General features: G+C 49.7%; 1 protein-coding gene across 2 annotated transcripts in view; it reads left to right on the forward strand.

The window, feature by feature from the left end:
* Positions 1–3,088: 3,088 nt before the first annotated feature.
* Positions 3,089–17,187, forward strand: part of LOC140657701 (uncharacterized) — a 49,049-nt gene continuing 34,950 nt past the window's right edge. Inside the window, exon 1 of one of the 2 annotated variants that reach the window (XM_072875073.1) lies at positions 3,089–3,258. The gene's annotated coding sequence lies outside the window, so the exon portion shown is untranslated. The remainder of the gene's footprint in view (positions 3,259–17,187) is intronic. The other variant, XM_072875071.1, reaches the window with a different exon arrangement.

Genomic DNA, 17,187 nt, shown 5'->3' on the forward strand with positions numbered 1-17,187 from the left:
CTTGGAGCCTGGGCCCACCAAAAGAGACCCCTGAGCTTCCCTGCTGTCCCCCTTTGCTCACGGGTGGGAGGGATTTGGCACAGCTTGGCTCATCCTCTTTTCAGGTCCTCCTGCACCACACGCAGGACATGTTGCTGGCGATTGATTTCACTGCAGCTCCTTCTGGGATAAAATACTGCCTGAGTAATGGGACAGATGTAGGCAGCTGAACAGAAGCCACCTCCAGCCTGCTACCAGGTGAACAGTCCTGTCTGGGTTATATGATCACCCAAAAAAAAGTCTGTAGGAGAGGCTGGGAGCTGAGATGGGTCCAGTCCTGCTCCTGCTTGTCTGCTTGCCACAGACCACAGGCATGCCCAGAAAGCTGGGAGCTGTTACTCAGGCATAAACATGCAGCACAGGTGGTCCAGCCAAGTAAGAAATGGGGCAGAATTTGGTCGTGCCCAGGTCTGGGCTGTGCCACTTTGGATAGCGAGCCGGCCTGCCCCAGCAGCCTGAAGACAGATGCTGCTCGCCCCCGAGGCAGCGTGGGGGTGCCCTCCCCCACGGGTGGAGTGACAAACCAGGGGGGCACACTGTGACATGAGGAGGGGCAGAGGTGAAGCCGGAGCTGCGAAGGCAGCAGCGCTCAGGTCATTAAATATTGACGCTGTCTAAGCTGGCCTGTGGGGGCGATTTAGCTGAATTGCAGGTTTCTGTTGCCGTGATAAATTGGACCGATTTGTCATGTGGTTTTGTTTCTTCCCTCCCTTAAGTAAAGCTATTCGAGAGTGTTATCGCTACAGCTTCAGCAGCAGCAAACAATCTGGAAAACAAAATCCTCTGACGGATATGGATAAAAAAGAAGGTATAGCGACCAATCTGCTGCTGAAGGTGCCACCAGAGTCATGGAGCAGGAAGGAGGCAGCAAAAGGAACAAAAAAAATGTCACTCAGCCCTTTCAGAGCCAGAGACAAAGCAGTGTCCTCTGCTGGCTCCTGCAATTGAGGAAAATTCCTGTTTATGCAGACAGATACTTTTTTTTTCCAGCTTTAGCTGTAACTGGGCTCTGCAAACAACAGGATGCTCATCTCCAGCAGAGACACAAGCATGCGCTTGAGACTACGTCCAAGGGCATCTCCTGGCCTTTCAGACTGGCTGTAAGAGGAGCTCTGAGCTGAGGACAGGAGATCACCCCGATACTATTTCACCTCTCGCCTCCGAGTCTTCTACTGCTGATTTCCATGGGAGCAGAATCTGGTAAAAACATCTGCTCTCCACTGCAGAGTGCCACATACATCAAGTACAAGGAGAAATGAAAGCTTTCTCCAAGTAGCGGAATCGGGGCTATTTATAAATTAGCATGCATGAGAAAAGGAGGCAGCTCTTTGCAGCGGGAGCTGTAAAAATCATCGCAAACGGTCTCCAAGTTCTCCTTATCGTCCTTCTTTATAGCACAGTAACACCAGGTCATCCTCCAGGCATCCCTGTGTACGGTGAAGAACTCTTTATTAAAGAGATCGTTTACTACATGAGCGATACACGCGCCCAGATGTACCGAGGGGAACCAAAGGACGGGTGCCTCCCGTCCCCTCTCCCCTGCCCTCCCCAAGGGCAGGGCTGGGTTTGCTCCGGCTGCCTTCTCAGGACAGAAGGGCCGAGTCTGGCAGGTGAGGACCAAGGTCAGGACACCGCAGCTCTGGCAGTTTTTCCCAGCTGTGCTGGAGAACACCCCTGTGACCTTGAGCACAGTCTGTCTCTGCCTCTGTCTTTTCCTCTCCCAGATGAGGCTTACTGAGGAGGTTTCGTACATTGCATTTGTAATTAGTTTCAAGAGCCTTCAGTGGAGGACGCTGTGTGAGCCCAGTGCCACTGAAATCCCTTTCTACTAAGGTGAAGTGGGAGTTTGACAGGCCTCAGAAAGAACAAACATTTGTATAACCATATGTTGAACACACAGAAAGAGCTCAGGGTCACCATGCCATTTATTTCTCTCCAAATTCAGCTTTTCTCCACAGAATTTAGTTCTTCTCTGTTTAATTACGTCCTCAAACAGAAACAATGTCTTTACCTATACTTGATCACTTAATAAAACCCATGAAAGCGAGCAATTCCGATCAGGGAAACTTTGTTTAACGTATCTCACAAATTCAGAACCTGCCTGTTTGGAACAAGATGAACATACACACATACAAGATGGATAACAAGACCCAGCTCAATCCGGCATTATGTGACAGAGCCAGTGAACTGCGACTCTTAATCCTAGAAACAAGTAAAGCAACCATTAAGTTTGCCAAGTCCTTACTGTCTGAAAGGGGAGAGGTGTTCAAGCTGGCACTGCTACCCCTAAAATGAATGGTGAATTAAAATAGTTGCAAATGCAGGATATAACTCACTTCTGTGCTCAGAAACAGGGAAAAAGAGAGGCATTGCCATTGCCTTGGCTTTATTCTCTGAGCAGCTCCACTGGTTCGAGAGAGACCACCCGTCATGTCTAAAGGCCTGTGAAGGTTGATACAGGAAGGTAGTCACGGAAGTCACCAGAGCCATGCTTGCTTCAGGACAAAAGAACGTGCAATCTGTGACCAGGTATTAGGGACTTCCGAGGCGGTCAACCTAAAGGAAATCTACTGGATATGGGCAATGAGGGATCCCAAGCACCGTAAGAGGAAGCCGGGAGCTAACCCAAACCCCAGCTTCCTCGCTGGTGTCTCGGGAACTGCCGGGCACGCTAGACAAGGAGGAGAGCAGGGCTGGGGAGAGGGGGAGGTGGCTGCCGAGCCCAGCCGCCGCCCGCCCCCTGCTGCCCTCCGTCCGGGCCGCGGCGGGTCGGGGAGCCGCCGGCCCTGCCCGCAGGGGCCGCCGCGGTGCCGCCACCCTCTCTCTCCCCTTCCAGCAGCGCAAGCGCTCACCAAGCCCTCCCCAGAGACAGGCTCCCCTACAGCCGCGGCCGAGGGCCCGGCTCCTCCGCCACCCGCCGCACGCCCCGCGGGGCCACCCAGCCCCGTCCCCTCAGCCGCCGCGCGCCTCCCCTCACCGCCCCCCCCCCCGCCGGGCGCGCGGCGGGCGGGGCCCCGCGGCCGTTGCGCGGCCGCCGCTACCCCACCCGCGCCGCACGCGCCGCCGCGCGCCCGCCGTTGCCGTGGCGACGGGCTAAGCCGGGGCCTGGCTGCGGCTCGGCGGGCGCAGAGGGGGCGGACGGGCGGCGGCGGCGGCTCGGCGCTGCCGGGGCGTGCACAACAAAGGCGGGAGGCGACGCGTCCCGGGCGGGCTCGGCAGGTAGGTAGGTGCGGGCGGCGGGCGGGTCCCTCTCGGCAGCCGCTGCTGCAGGACGTCTCCCCTCCGCCGCGCTGCGAGGGCCGTTCTCCTCAGGGGAGAGCGACCCGGGGCGCGGGCTCCAGCCTTATAGCCTCAGCCCCGGCCCCGGCCCCGGCCCGGCGCCGCACCTTGCGGGCGCGGGGCTGCAACAAAGGCAAATGGCTGCGCGCCGGGGAGGGCTGCGGGGCTGGCGGTGGCCTCCCTGCCTCTGCCGCTCTCTCGGGGCGGCAGACGGAGCGGAACCGGGCGCAGCCTTTTAAGTATTTATTTGCTCGTTGGGTCTCGTTCCCCAGGTCCTTGTGCCTGTCCCGGCGGGGCCCTTCGGGTACAACCGCTAGCTGCGCGCCCAGCCCGGGGAGCGCGGCGGGAGCGGGGGGGACACACACGCTTCCCAAACCCTTCCCACCTTTCCCGGCTGACACCTGCTCGTTGCTGGGGGACCCGCATGCCCCCCACCCCCTGCATTTGCTAGCTCCTCGCTCGCAGCGCTTAGCGATGGCTCCTGTTGGCGCAGAAAAGCGGGCTGAAACGCTCTGCTCCGGGCAAATTGCTCGCCCGGGCTGCGGACTGCTGCCCTCGCCGCGCAGGGCTTCGGACGAGCCCCCCGGCTTTCCTCTCCGGGTCCTAAAACAGCAGCCGCAGAGGCAACTTGGTAAATTGGCAGCTTAGAGCCTTTTAGAGGCTTAGGGGCTTTTGTCCTATGCACGGTGGAATACTGTGTGCTTGCACGGTGTTAGCCTGAGTGTAATTGTTGTAAGGGGTGGCTGAGCAGCACCTAGCTCTTTAAATCTGCGGGGTGCAAGTGAGTAATTTCTTAATTCGTTTCCATGTGATTTATAAGGTTTTCAACTCCACGATGCATTTTCCCAAATTCATAATAGGTTTTGATACCTGAGTTATTAGCAAGGGCATCTGTTTGAATCCATAGAGGTAGAAGTTTTACTGCATTATTGAAAACAGTAGCTACGACAGAATTTCCCAGAGGGAAATCTATAAAACCTGCTCCTACCATTTTTATTTACACTGCAGCGAAGCAGCGCTGGGTGCATCTACACTTTTGCCTTCCCTCATTTCCTAGTCATTGTGGCACTGAAAAGCGTTATAAACAACTCTGCATTGTTTGTTGGTATTATAGTAAGGCCTGAGGGCTCGGTAATGGTTTCTTTCATTCATGGCTCTCAAAATGCTTCACAGACATCAATTAAGACTGGGAGCCCTGCTGCAAGTCGGGGAGGTTTTATTGATCCCATTTTACAGATGGAGGAGCAGATCAGAGACCTATAAAGATGTAAGTCAAATCCAGAACCTAAGCCACCATCTCACAGATCCTAAATCCTCTGTTTAGGGTGTTCTTCCTCACCTCCTCTAACGAAATTCTCTCTTAATTTCACTGGCTGCTCCAGGAGCTGTTTTGGGCACTGACAGGCCATGTATGCTTTGGGATTTTGAGATACTGCTCTTTCATATTGCCAAGAATTATGTGCCTTTAGTGCCATACTATTGAGAAGAATGGTTTCTGATTAAAACAAGACTCTGATTGTTCTTTGGTTTGTACTGGGGTACAACCCAAGAGCTCCATCATGGCTGAGGGTACATTAGGCAAGGCATCGTACAGCCAGACAGCAAAATATGCACAGAGCTGATGAGCCAAATACAGAAAGCCTAGATATCTGCTATGACTTCTTTGACAGCCTCCCTCACAAAAGAGAGAGGGTCTCTCCTCGCTAAGACTCTCTTTGAAGGGCCTATTTCCAAAAGTAAAATAAGTGGTTCCTGTTGTGACTGTAATCCAGAAGGCTGCTGATCCTAGCCTGTTTTTGAGTCTGTCCGCTTGCTGTCATGGCCCAGACAGGAGATGGGCTGTGTTTGAGATCTGGTTCCCATGCTTAGGCATTGCTTATGTTGATCTCCTTTAAGGCCTTTAACCAGAGAACCCCAGCTGCAGTCTCAGATTTAAGTCTTGCTGCCCTGTCTGTAGAGCACTGCACAAGACAACAACGGTAGCCCCAAAGCATTTACAAAGTTTTAAGCTTCTTAAGCTTCATCTGTGTAAGAAAAGCCTACTGCAGACTAGGTGATGATGTACAGCTCCCAGTAGTCACAGAGGGAAGGGAAAGGAGCAGATTGAATGCTTTTATGGCTTTTCTGGGTTTAATATTCATTGTGTGCTTGCCAGGGCTGATCTGGTCTTACAAGGTGTTCTGGAAATCCTGATTTCTTAAGTTTGTAGGAGATCAAGGTCCACTTTAAATACACTCCCCCCCCAAAACAAACAGTCCCCCCCCCCAACACCTTGGTGCTGCAGTTGCAAGAAGCATCGTTCACTGCTGGCAGGCAAGACATAGTATCACAGTTTGTTTCCTTTCCAGTGTTTCAGAGGACAGTTCTTTTAGAGAAGAGAGAGCAAGCGTAGCTCCAGGGCCTCCATGGCTGGGCATCAGCCAATTACTGTCATATCAGATTAGCTCTATGGCACATTAGCACTCGTTTATGTTAATACAAAGGCAGCATGACTATTCTGTAGTATTGATGGAATTATTGTATTTACAGCCCTGTAATATGACTAATTGAAAGGGAGGTTCTGATTGCAAAACCATGGACTTCCAAGGTGATTCCTTCTGTGGCTTCTGTATGGGCCAGTTTTGAACCATGAAGAAATTAACTAGAAGACATAATCGTTTTTATTTACCATTGATGCAGTTACCCTTTTGGCAAACTCTAGGGAAAAAATCCTGTATCACAAAAGAACAGGAAGAATTTATGGGTTTTTTCCACCTTGCCATGATCCTGACTCAGTAGGCTGTGCTACTGCAGCTACTCCTTGGCCTCTGAGAAGAGCTCTTACCTGCCTGTGCTCTGCAGGAATCTAGCCCTTGAAACCAGCATTAAGATTTCCTCAGCTGCCACTGCAGTGCATGAACACGTTCTCCTTGTCCAGAGCAGCTTGGCAGCAGCAGTCGTGGGTGTTTGCAAGATGAGGAGGTGTTGTGGTTTAGCCCCAGTCGGCAACCAAGCACCACACAGCTGCTTGCTCACCCTCCCCCTCCGATGGGATGGGGGAGAGAATCTGTAGAGCAAAAGTAAGAAAACTTGTGGGTTGAGATAAGAACAGTTTAATAATTGAAATAAAATAATAATAATAATAATGATAATAAATTGTCATGACAAGGAAAACAACGAGAGAGAGAGAGAGGAACAAAACCCAAGAGGAAAAAAAAAAGTGATGCAACTGCTCACTACCCACCGACTGACGCCCAGCCCATCCCCAAGCAGTGATTGCTGCCCCCTGGCCAGCTCCCCCCAGCTTATATACTGGGCATGACAGCATATAGTATGGAATAGCCCTTTGGCCAGTTTGGCTGTGCCCCCTCCCAGCTTCTTGTGCACCTGGCAGAGCAGGGGAAGCTGAAAAGTCCTTGACTAGTGTAAGCACTACTTAGCAACAACTAAAACATCGGTGTGTTATCAACATTATTCTCATCCTAAATCCAAAACACAGCACTATACCAGCTACTAGAAAGAAAATTAACTCTATCCCAGCCGAAACCAGGACAGGAGGCATCACATGCAGCACTCTAGCCAGGATTGTGAAGCTGTTCATATCTTAGTGACTTTCCTGCTCACATGTCACCTGCTGACATTCAAAGGATGTGCCCATTTGTCTCTGGGAATAAGCTAGGTACCTCTGGCCAGAATTCCCACAAGTTTCGCAGTCCCTGCTTCATAATTAGCTCAGCCTCAGGTTCCAGCTGCTTTGCAGTTTGCAGCAGCCCTAACAGCTGGTTCCTGGCAGCCATTATCACCTTCCAGCACAGGAACAGCTTTAGCTCTGAGTCTTGGGAGGATGGGCAGGGCTGGCAGGATCAATGATATTAGGAAAAGTAATGAAGGAACAGAAAACAAGTGCATGGGCACAGGGAGGGAAGGTAGAACATACGTGACAAGGAGGGGAAGATGAGGCCACAGGTGGGAGACACTGCAAATCCCTAGACTTCGTGAGAGTCACAGACGAGGTAGGACACGGAAGGAGGCAGGGAGCTCTGTGGCTTGTAGGAACAGGGTGAGGGTTCTCCTCTGCTGCCAGGGGTAGATTGCGTTACTGCTGCCAGCCCGCTGCCCAGGCTTCAGAGCTGTTCAGCCAGTCCTGAGCCACTGCAAAGTGCCATGCAGCATTTGTTATTTTCAAAACACCCTGCTGTAAGTTACAGCAACAAAGGGTGAGTAGCTCCGGGAACTGCACAGGAGTGCTTCGGTCAGTAGCCTTGTCCACAGTGCCATCCTTGCTCAGGGAGGGCCGTGGGAAAACCTGTGTCACCACAGCAGACACCAGCATCAGTTATATGAGGAGCAGCGACTTGCTGCTCAAGGACAGTGGAAAGTCTGTGATTTCAGGAATTAGTTATGGAAAGCTGGGACCCTCAGGCTGAGGTAATAAGAATAGCTGGAGAATTAGGCAATTCCCATATTCATGAGATGACAGGCTGCAGTCCCTTTGCCAAGGCTGTATTAAATACACTGAGGGGCAGAGGAGTTTTCTGGCTTTGCTAACAGCTGCTTCAAGGTGAAGCACAAGGGGAAAAAGAAAAAAAAAATTCTTCACTGTCTGCTGATACTCATTTTGCCACGTAACAACTCAGGGCCAGGAACAACTTGGGGCTCTCTGCAGACCTTTTGGAACCTGGGTTTGAGACAGTCCCCTCACCTTCTAGAAATCACCTGATCGGGAATTAAACCGTACCTGTCCTAAAGACTTCTTTCCAGGGAGGAACTAAAGGAACTAAAGCCTTCGAAATCCTTCTCCATCTCCTGTCCTAGCAGGAAGTCAAGGAGCAGCAGTAAATTTTTTCTTATAAAGAAAAACCATGGCTTTGTGTTTTTAGCTAGAGAGAGTGTCTACGCCCTTGCCTTCTCTGCTGCTGAAATGCTTAAAGATACATGTAAGCAAAAATCCATTTTTCCTTTGGGATATGAAGCTTCAGCAGATGCTAGTGGGAGTTTACATGCTTGGTTCTTTGTCAGTGCTGGCAGAAGCAGCCAGACATTGCACTAGCTGTGGATGCAGTGCAAGAGCTGCTCCAGTCAGACACTCTGCAGCCCATCTTGTGGCTTCCCCAGCGTCTGGGAGCAGTGCTGGCAGTGTCCTGTCAAAACTAATTTGTTTGCAACACAGCGATCTGACTGTTTCTGCAGGCATGTTTAGGAAGCCAGTTAGTGACTGAAAGATGACAGTGGCTTTGACCACAAGCGAGTGATTCACAAGACTCGGAGTACGCACAGCTGAACTTTTCATGCAGTGTTTTTCCCCCAGGAAGAAGGGAGTTAAAAACTCTCAGACACTGAGGAGAGACAGCTCCATTCAGACCTAGCACAGAAGTGATACACATTAGTTCCTAGTGTCACAGCCAGTCCGAGCTGCTGTGAGAGATTTATCTGCAGGCTTCGTAGCTTGTCTCAAGGACAACTCGCCTACCATTCCCTCTAATCAAGTCCTTGCTCATCTTAAGGATCTTTGCATCTCAGACACCTCGCTCAATAAACTCACCCTGCAGAGAGGCCTAGAGGCAAAGCAGTGGTTCACGATTTGACTGGAGCAGAATTAGCACCAGCCATGGCTGGTACTGGATTGAAGCTGAGCCCTCTGGACTAACAGGACATTGGTGCCTGGGGATATCGATCAGCTCTGTGCTGAAGTACTCCTGTCACTCATGGTGGTGTGGCTGATCCTTCTAGCCTGCTTCTAAGAGTAGACAGAAGCAACCTCTTTCAGGAGGAGGTCCCTCTTGAAAGACCCCTTTCAAGAAAGTGCCTTTCAAGAGCCAGGGAGGTAACTGCTTCTCATAAAGGATCAATACAGTTTCACTGCTAATCTGTGCTGTGGTAGTTTAACCTGGAAAAACCTCAGACCTGAACTGAACTGAGATCTCTCAATTACAAGAAGATCTGAGAGCACTCTCTCAGGAGTCCTGGTTTGTGGTACTTAACTGTTTTGCACTGATGTGCCCCATTTTTTACCACAGCTGTTGCAACAGCTCTCTTCTCTGTGGACAATCAGGGTTCAGGTTTCCACAACGCAAGATAACCTGTCTGTGAGCCCCAATGCGGCAGTCCTCTTCCTAGTTTAAGGGCTAGACATGGTTTTGGAAATTGGTGCTTTATGCTTGCAGAAGCCGTACCTGCAGGGGGGGACCTCACAAGTCATTAGTTCAGCTTCTCTGAAAGCTCAGTATCATTGAGAACAAACATCAGCCAAAGTCACAGGAGGAAAAAAGAAAGAAAAAGAAAATCTGTTTTTGAAAGAGGAAGGAGTAGGCCATGGAAGCCTTCCTTACTGATAAACAGCCCCTGAGCTCATCAGCTTTTTAAGATTAAGGTGCATAGCTTGCTTGTTTGATCTGCCACTTGAGTCTCAGGACACCTTCCAGCAGGTATGGGAAGAGCTGACATCCCATTCCTGGCTCTGAGAATCAGGTCTGCTAATACACAGCCAGTCGCGTCTTTCAGGGAGGATCTTCTGCCCTTTATTCCAGGTTCTGTCCTACCTGGTTGCCATATAGCCACGTCCCCAAGGGACACAGTCATTGCTCGTCTACACAGCACTGCATCAATTCTGGTCACACGCAAACAGTACAGCAGTAACTCTGCAACACTTTTTATTCCGGCTCTGAGCACACTCCTCAGGCTTTTCTTCATTATAGCAGTAGCATCAAGTAAATCCATAAAATAGCGCTAGCCCAGTCCAGAAGCAACCGCAGGCACTGGAACAGCCCCCAGTCATGTCAGCCGTCCCCTCCATGCTTACGACAGTGCAGTATGCATTAGTGCATAGCTTGGATTTTTTTGTACAGGATGGCTTTTGACCTCCATGGGAAGAAGCTCCCTACTCCCTCTGGCCTGTCCAGAGGGATGAGAGTCCACAACTTTATTTCCTTATTGCATTAGGAGCCATGCTTTTACCTTTATGTGACATCTTGTATAAAGACTGTGTCAAAGCAGTCCTTTTTGAGTAGTCATATTCAGTCAAACTCCAGTTACGCCTCAAGCTAACACTGCCGTAAAGAGTAATCCCTTTGAGAATGTCTAAATGTTATACAAATCAACTCAAAGTTGTTGTAATAGGAAAGGCAGATAATATATATATGCTAAGTAGTATATCATTAAAAATAATGTTCCTAGCCCACCATGAAGAGAAAAATTTAGACATACTTTCCCTTTTTAGGATCTGTGGAAGAAACACTTCCCCTTACCTGGTCATGCCTTCTGCTTTCCTCCCAGAATAAGACCCAGCCTTTCCCTCCCACAGTAGCCAAGGTGAATGCACCTGCTTGCATGATGCAGCAGAAGCTCATGCTGCTCATTTTCAGTGGGCTAGCTAAAAAGGTGTCCTAGCAGAGAAGTCCTGGCTTTTTGAACCAGGAGAGATGGTCTGCTATTTTCAGATGGAAATTAGAGAAATGAGGGAGGTTGGCCCCTAGATAGGTACTTATTTAAGGGGCAGATTTCCAGAGGGTCTCTGCAGTCCCTGCTGAATTGTTTTGAAAGACGCAAGCACTTATTTTTGGTGAAATGATGTAGCACATTCTGTGATAATATGGCTATGAATATAGGTGCTGAACACTTTTAAAAATGAGGCTTTTGTGCTGTTCATGGGTGGATCTGAATGTGGTTAGAGAGGTGGATATGTGTTAGCAGAGTGACGGAACTTTTGAAACACATACTGAGGCAAAGCTAGGTCAAGTGAGATGTCCACCATTCCAGTGAACAAGATCATGGTATGTCTGGAAATACAACTCTCAGTCCATGCAGGACTGCATGGACCTGCAGGACCACACTACATCAATTTGTAAAATAGCATTAACAATCCACTTTGGATTATCTCTGTAGATTATCATAATTATTGCATAGTAAATGTGTCCATGTGTACAAGTCCTCAGCAGTAACATATGTGTGCAGACTGGGGTTTGCCACACACAGAATTTAGCAGCTGCGTAATCCTGCTGATGTCAGCACAGCTTCCATAGGTAGAAGCTGTGCACAGGGTATGGTAATGGGAGATAAGAGGTTCATAAACTTGAAGGCTGGACAAGAATGCTGAGATGTAACCTTTTGCTAGACATGGGCTATAGGACTTCCCCAAACTGATTTCTTCTGTCCAGTGCCTCTCTCCTTTAATGGCTGTTTCCAGCCCCTGAGCCCTGTGAACCAAACATGGGCATTCACATCCCCAGTTTTGCTGGCTGTCAGCAGCTGGTGTCACCATCGGCTGCCTCTCTGGGTGCCTGTGTGGTGGCTGTGCTGTCACCTCCTGCTGCAGTGCTGACTAGTTGGATACAGTGCTGTGTGCGGTGATGAGGGATGTGCTTTCTGTGCATCCCACGTTCTCCTTCCGCTCAATGGGAATCAGCTGCTGGACTGAGCTGAGGCAGACCTACGTGGGGCAGTGGGGCCTCACAGAGGGGCAGGGTACCAAGGTGTGTGCAGCGGATGCTGCTTCAAGTTGAATCCCTGCTTCATAGCACAGCTCCAGCTCATAATTCATGTGGGGCTGGACCAAAGCTGTAATGGGAGTGCAAGTGGCTATGGCTTTGGGGGCAAGTGATAGTCCTCCTTCAGCTGCTTCTTCAGGGATGTGGGAGGGCCAAAGGACGAGGAGTTTATAGCAAAGCACAGAAAGATGGGTTGAGAGCCTTGTCAGGCAACCGGATAGCAGAGGCTGCTCTCTGGTAGGGAAAGGAGTTTCTGTAGCAAGGAAGAGAGGGTGTAGCAGGGGTGGCTATGCTGAGGAGTGGGGAGGAGAGAGGAGATCAGAGGGAGAAGGGTAAGGCAGTGGAGCAGGGAAGAGGCAGGACAGGGGTGTTAGCAAGGGCTGATGAATGGCAGTTGTGTATTGGTTTGGGAACGCATTGTAATTAGGGTAGGATCCACATACAAATGCCTGGAGCGTTTGAGATTCAGTCCCGTCAGCACCAAAGCAGCAGGCAGGCAGCATGACTCCAGGTGAGGAAGAGCAAGAAGCAGAATGCCTGGCTCCTAAATAGGTTCCCCTTGTACCCTGCCCTATCCTCTCTGCCCATTTTGCCATTCCTGCTGCTGTTTGAAACACACAGCATCTGGAAAAAGCAATGCCCTTGTAAAAAGCAGTGCCTCTGGCTTCAGGAGAGTTCTTCCAGCGTTGAATTTGGCCCATGGATTTTAATTACTCTCCACTGTGATAGTAATGAGAGCCAGTGGAATTGTAGTGATTTTATTTCCTTTTAATTTGTTATGATGCTCTAGATGCAGATTAACTTTCCCAGCTCGATATATATTATTGATTCATCTTGCCTCATGATGTGGTAAATGGCTCGAAGAGGTGGCTGATTTCACTGTAGCTTCCCTTGGTAGCTCTGTACCGCATGCAGTGTCCTTCTCACTCTGGCAGTAGCTAAAACCAGGTACCTTTGCTTGCATCTGATCACGTTATTTACATCCATGTAACTGAGGATAAACTCGGGCCTGTGGTAGTGCCTCTTTATATGCAATAGTCCAGGTCTCCCAGCTTCCTTTCTGTCCGATGTACTAAGTGTGAGGACAGGTTTGTGGCCATTTGATGGAGATGAACCTGCTTCTAGGCGCAGCACACAGGGGTGGTCCTCACTGACGGGAATCATCTTGCAAGGAGGGAGGAGAGCTGTAGTCAGAGGTGTCTTGCAGCAGCAGCCCTCCAAGTGCACGCCTGTCCGGGAAACCCCTTTGCAAGGCAGTGGCCAGCCTCTTGCCCCTGTCCCCACATGTCAGGCTTGGCTGATGGGCGCATGGTGGACTGCACCACTGTCCAGTTGTCCATGGGGCCGTGGAGCAGCAGGGAGACTCTTAGCCTCAGGGCCTCCCTCCCAGTGGGGGAACCTGACAGCAAAGCTTGTGGTATGAGGCTACACCGTACTGAGGGATCCTCCCCCACTTTCTTTAGAGAAAGACCCTGCAGTCCTTAATGCAGAATAATTCATGTCTTTCTTCCTCTGCTTTTACATCATTGAAGCTGTAACGGGGGGCGGGGGGGGGGGGGGGGGGGGGAGGGACAGAGCCTGAGTTCTCTCAATACAAAACCCTGCCAGAAGCTGAGATAAGGAGGCTGAGACAATGTCTTGCTGGTTGTAACACGGGTGACTGCAAGATAACCTGCAGCCACATTAGCAGGAATTTGCTCCGCAGGCTCAGAGATACCCCAGTGGAGCCAGGCTGGGTGTGTCAGTATATTGGTACAAGTGCATGGCCAGCCCTAGCCTGGAACCACACGCTGGCTCTGCACCATGCAGCCTGCTGCTCCTGGCTGCCGGTGGCTTGCTGGGCCTGGCTACAAACCTCGTGCTCCACCTAATCAAATTAGCTCATGGGGCAGTGCAGCGCTTAGAAGCAGTGGGGGTGTTTTCTGCCCCCCATGGTGTTCCTATCCTATGTCATCTTGGATAGCAAAGAGCCAAAGGAGAAAGGGAGGAGAAAGACAGAAGTTGGACTCAGCAGCCCTGCATCCCTCCGCATGCCAAGGGGCACAGACTGCAGCAGGAAGCCAGGTGTGCCAAGACTCATCTTAGAAAGCTACCTTGTCCTCAGCCATGCTCATAACCTCCCAGCTCAAAACACTGCTTTGTGGTAACTGATACTCCAGCTCCATGTGTTGTTACAGCATGAGACCACTGTGTCCTTCATTAAGTCCAGAGGGACGCTGACTACGTGCATGAGTGATGCGAGTGTCACATCGTCAGAGGCCATTGGGTATCCAAGTGCAGTCATTGCACTGCCGATGAGTAGCCCTGCAGCTCAGTGATTATTATCTGGTTGCTGGAGATGGTTATCGGTGCCTTGGAGGCATTGCCTGGAGCAGAAACTGAACTCAGGCCAGAGTAGCTTTGCCTCAAATCGGAGTCCGAACAGTCACTTCAGATGTAAAATGTTACTCGTTCCTCTTGTAAAAAAGTCCATCAGTTCTGTGGACAATTCTAATGCATGAGAACATATGTACTGACTAGGCAGCACTGGACAAGCCAAGATAAAGGAGATAAGAGGTAAATATCAGTTTGTCTTGTCACACAGCTGACTTTAGGACTTAGAAGCCTATATCCAATTAAAGTAGCCAGGCAATTAACATCAAAACAGTTGAGCCTGGTCTTCATCTAGTGCATGTTAACATGGCTGCTGTAGCTGCAAGGAAGCCTCAGATTTATCTAAGTGGGTTTGCCCCTGCCCCCCTTATCTCCATCTCACAGAAGCTTTGTTTCCAAACCTTGCCGTGTGTGACTTGTCCATAGCATCATGGTGGCAGCAATCTTCTGTCCACCTCTATCTTCCTTCATCTCCAAAGCTATCCTGTGCACCTGCCTGCCAACATCCCACTCATGCTGGCCCCTGAACAGTGAGGAACTGCTGTCACCAGCTTCCTGAGAGATACTGGGCAACAGATTGGGAAAATACTTTTTGGAAGTTTAGCAAATAGCACTAGGCAGAAAAACTGAGGTAAATTGGAGCACAGTGAAAAGTCAGACACTGGGGATTAGATGCCAAACGTCATCATCCTAGGGAGCTTGGGGCAGAATCCTGCAGACCCTCAGCCACGGACACCCATGATGCATTAGCCGAGCAGTGTCACAGTGTCCTTGTACCTGGCAGCATTTCTCCAGGATACTTGGCATTCATTTAGGAGGAGCAAAAGCTTTGGGGACCTAGTGATTCACCACAGAAGGTGCTTATGCTGCCTTAGGCAAAGCAGTACAAATACACACTTTTGGCTTAGTTCTACCACATCCTTAGAGAAAATAAAAAAGCATTTAACTCCCCCCCCCCCCCCCCCCCCCCCACTTAGACTAAGTCAAGTTTAACACTTAGCTGGGCTCACCCATCTGCGGCACTGAGTGTGCCTTCAGCACACACCGAGGGCAGAACTGGGAGAACCAGGAGAAGGTCCCTTCTCTTTCCTCACTGTTGTACCCTAGGGAAACAAATGTGTCTCTTCAAGTAAGTTACAGACTGTTTTGTGATCCCAGCCCAGCCACACCAGTGTCCCCAAAGTCCTAGCCAGCTCAATTACATCCATTTTATATCTTTGAGGTTAAAAAAACCCCCAACAAACAAACTTAACAGAAGCATCTAAATTGTGCTACTCTTGATTTACACCAAGTTTGCCTTCCTTTCTGCCTGGACTAAGAACCAGGCTGCTTTGTGCCCTTCTCTAACCTTTTTTTCACTGTTTAGGCTGGGAAAGTGGAAACCAGGTGAATGTTTGAACAGGCTCCAGCCTGCACCCTTCCCCAAAATGGTTTGCATTGAAATGGACTTTTTTAATATCTTCCTGAAAAAAATGGGATTGTATTGGAACTGGTAAAACTCTTGCTTCCCCACTTCTCTTACAGTCCCTACCTCACAGAATCACTTGGAAGGAAACAGCATCTCCTCCAGGATTTCTTTGGGGTTTTGTGGGTTTTTTTGTGGTGTGATGTTTTGGGTTTTTTTAAATGATAAAATCCTTTACTCTCACCTCCCAGCTGGAATTCCCTGAAGCGGTCTTACGTGAGCATATCTCAGGGATGATGCCTTGCTTAGAGAAAATGCTGTAAATACCAGCTGGTCTCCTGAAGGAACAAAGCAAAGGAAGCCACATAGCAACTGCTGTTGTCTGGAAAGTCAGAAGGGCACCATGCCTCCTCAGCCAGCTCCCAGAGTGATTGTACATCATCACTAGTCAGGTGCTCTTTCTGGAAGATAACATATGACTGTTAAAAAAAAAAAAAAGAGGGAGAAAGAGAGAGAAAGAAAAGAAGAAAACAATGGAGAAAGGCCAAAAGCAGCTGCAAAGACACAACCACACACACAGTTATCCTGGTGGTGTGTAGAGAGAGGCATGTATGCTTCAGGGACTGGTCCTTTCATACCACAGTCCTGTCCTTGCCCACATACCTGCATTTCCTTACAGCTTGAGAAGGGAAGGCACCCCTGTCCTTTGAGGTAGCTAGAGCCATGCCAACTTGTGCTTAGACAGTGGCTTGGAGCTGTTACACTTGAACACACGTCCCAGAGTTCAGTTAGTTCCAAATAATTACACTTCAGTTTTAGGAAACCTTACCCGACTTTCCTTGGTGCTCAAAGACTGTAAGGAGAGGAAGGGTCTAGTTCTTGCAGATGCTGGAAGGTAGTTTTATTATCTCCTTTTATAGATATCAGAGTTGAAACACAGGAATTGGAGTGTCTTGTCTGGGAGGACCCCAGGAGATCACGGAACAGATATGTCTCGCATGTTACCAGGTTACAACCTGTTCACAGCATCTCCCACTCTGCAGTAGTGAGAGTTACAATATTTGCTTCATTCCCACACTTCAGGGTGAGAAATCATAACATCAATTTTTTATGGCTTCTCCAAATGATCTTAACCTATGTCCACAAAAAGCTCAGGAGCATAAATCAATGTCCTGGGACCTCCCGCAGAGAGGCTATTAACAGACAGCAAGAGGAGAAAGTGTTGCCTCCATTTCAAGGCAAGGGGAGTTGACTTTAATTTTTAAAACAGTCTCAGAAGTGATTGATGAAGCAGTATTTTTGGAGAGGAGAGGAAACTGGCAGTCTCCCGGAGCTAGGTCAAATGTCTCATGATGCCAATTGCCTACATCAGAGTACTTCTACCCAAATACTTCAGACACTGAGGCCTGGCCAAAATCATCTCCTCTGGCTGAAGCAGGAGTGGCATCTGGAAATAAAATCTGGCTTGAGGCAATCAACAAGGCATCAGGATCTCTCCCTGTTCATCAGGATCTTGAGTCAAAGGCTGTCTTGTCTAACTGTCTTAATACCATCCAGAGCTGCTGTACCATCAGGGCATCACAAATTCCTAGGTACCCAGTGGGGGACAAAGGAAGACAATGCAAACCA

The sequence above is a fragment of the Ciconia boyciana genome, chromosome 10, assembly GCF_034638445.1.
Source record: "Ciconia boyciana chromosome 10, ASM3463844v1, whole genome shotgun sequence".
NCBI lineage: Eukaryota > Metazoa > Chordata > Aves > Ciconiiformes > Ciconiidae > Ciconia > Ciconia boyciana.